This window comes from Hemitrygon akajei, chromosome 9 (genome assembly GCF_048418815.1).
Source record: "Hemitrygon akajei chromosome 9, sHemAka1.3, whole genome shotgun sequence".
Taxonomy (NCBI): Eukaryota; Metazoa; Chordata; class Chondrichthyes; order Myliobatiformes; family Dasyatidae; genus Hemitrygon; species Hemitrygon akajei.
The window spans coordinates 71,309,807-71,312,087 of NC_133132.1; positions in this window are offsets into that span (position 1 = coordinate 71,309,807).

A 2,281-nucleotide genomic window follows, 5' to 3' on the forward strand; every position below is an offset into this window, starting at 1 on the left:
GAGTACTGTGTTCAGTTCTGGTCACCTCACTACAGGAAGGATGTGGATACTATAGAGAGAGTGCAGAGGAGATTTACAAGAATGTTGCCTGGATTGGGGAGCATGCCTGAAGAGAATAAGTGGAGTGAACTTGGCCTTTTCTCCTTGGAGTGACGGAGGATGAGAGGTGACCTGATAGAGGTGTATAAGATGATGAGAGGCATTGATCATGTGGATAAACAGAGGCTTTTTCCCAGGGCTGAAATGGCTAACATGAGGGGGCATAGTTTTAAGGTGCTTGGAAGTAGGTACAGAGTGGATGTCGGGGGTAAGTTTTTCACACAGAGAGGTGTGGGTGCGTGGAATGCACAGCCAGTGATGGTGGTAGAGGTGAATACAATAGGGTCTTTTAAAAGTCTCTTAGATAGGTAGGTAGAGTTTAGAAAAATAGAGGGCAATGCGCTAGGGAAATTCTAGGCAGTTTCTAGAGTAGGTTACATGTTCGACACAACATTGTGGGCCGAAGGGCCTGTAATGTGCCGTAGATTTCTATGTTCTATGTTCAGGCAGAATCCTTTTGAAACTCTTCTGCACTTTTATGCTGTACGTAATACTTTTAAGTGTGATGTAACTGATGCTTTGTACAACTGCAAGGTGATATCCTAACTTTTATAGGTAATGCTTTGGCCTATGAAGACAGGCATACACACAGTACTAAATCTGTTTTCATTATCCTCTCCAACTACATCCACACTTCCAGCCAGCTATTGATTTGTACCCCAGGACTCTGAATATCAAAGCTCCTAATGTCTCCCTGCCAGTTACACTTCTGCCATCTAACTTTGCAGCTGTATTCTGAGACAATGTTCTTTGCTATCTATGACTGAACAGATTTTTGTGTTGTCTGCAAACTCACCTCCATGGTCATTCTAGTCGTTTATAGGAAAGTATACGTTACCAGCAGTAAAGGCCCCAGCACTGATCCCTACGGTACACAAACAAGAGAGATGCTGGAAATCCAAGGAAGACACACAAAATGCTGGAGGAACTCAGCAGCCGGCAGCATCTATGGAAAAGAGTACAGTCGTCGTTTGCGCCGAGGTCCTTAAGCAGGACTGGAGGAAAAGAGACGGTTGAGTCAGAGTTAGAAAGGTACACTATATTTTACATCGGTCACTACCCTTTCATTCCTATCACCGGGTCAATTTTAAATCCAGTTTGTCAGCAAATCTCAGACTCCTTGAGCTTCACCTACTCACATTTTTGGCTTCTTGCTGACTATCCTACAATAGAGTGAAGTGGTTAGACAGAAGTTACTGCAGTAAGCTGGCGGGAAAATAGAATCACAGAGTTTACTGCCCATCATAATCCTCACTCCATCATGAAATGAATTAAATTGACTCATCCTTCACATACATGACGAGTAAAAATCTCTACCTTACGTCTCCTGTCAAATGTGCAATTATAGTAATTTATAATAAATAGTATGTACAACAGGGTAGTCAATATAACATAGAAATACAGTAGCGTCAGCATGAATTAAGCAGTCCGATGGCCTGGTGGAAGAGCCTGTCCCAGGGCCTGTTGGTCCTGGCTTTTATGCTGCGGTACCATTTCCCGGATGGTAGCGACTGGAACAGTTTGTGGTTGGGGTGACTCGGGTCCCCAATGATCCTTCGCATGAAACTACTAGTATTGACACTGCATTAGATATGCTCCAACTACCCCTTTGCCTATGTGCATGCTCCCAGAAGAAGCGTGTTTCCGGATTGTTGTTGGTGCAGAGTGATCTTTTCAGGTAGAGAAGTCCCACCCTAAAGAAACCAGCCTTAGACCTTTCAAAAGCCGCCCGTGTCCGTGTAGATAAAGCCAATAAAAGAGAGAATAGAAGCAGTATAGAAATATTTATCCTTTCACTTTCCATCAATGCCGCCTGAAGTTTTTCCAACATTTTCTATTTTCGTTTCGGATTTGCAGCGTCTGGTTTTTATTCCCCAGTACTCCCGAACTTGTCATACCACAGGGGTAGGCTTTCACCGGACTGGGTTTGGGCATATGCAGACTAGCTGCAAAACAACACCTGCCCTGCGGTGTCCACGTTAATTTTATTTGTATTTACTAACTTCACCTTTAATTGTAAAGTCACAAATGCCTAATTTACCCTCGTGCGCTCTCGCTAGGCACTCGTTCCCAGATCAGGAAGGCACGTTGTTTCTGTGCCCTGAGGGGCGAGCGTTGCGAGTGTACGTGGATGTACCGCGGTTACACCTCGGCCCCGCCAGTAGAGCAAAGGGCTGTAAGT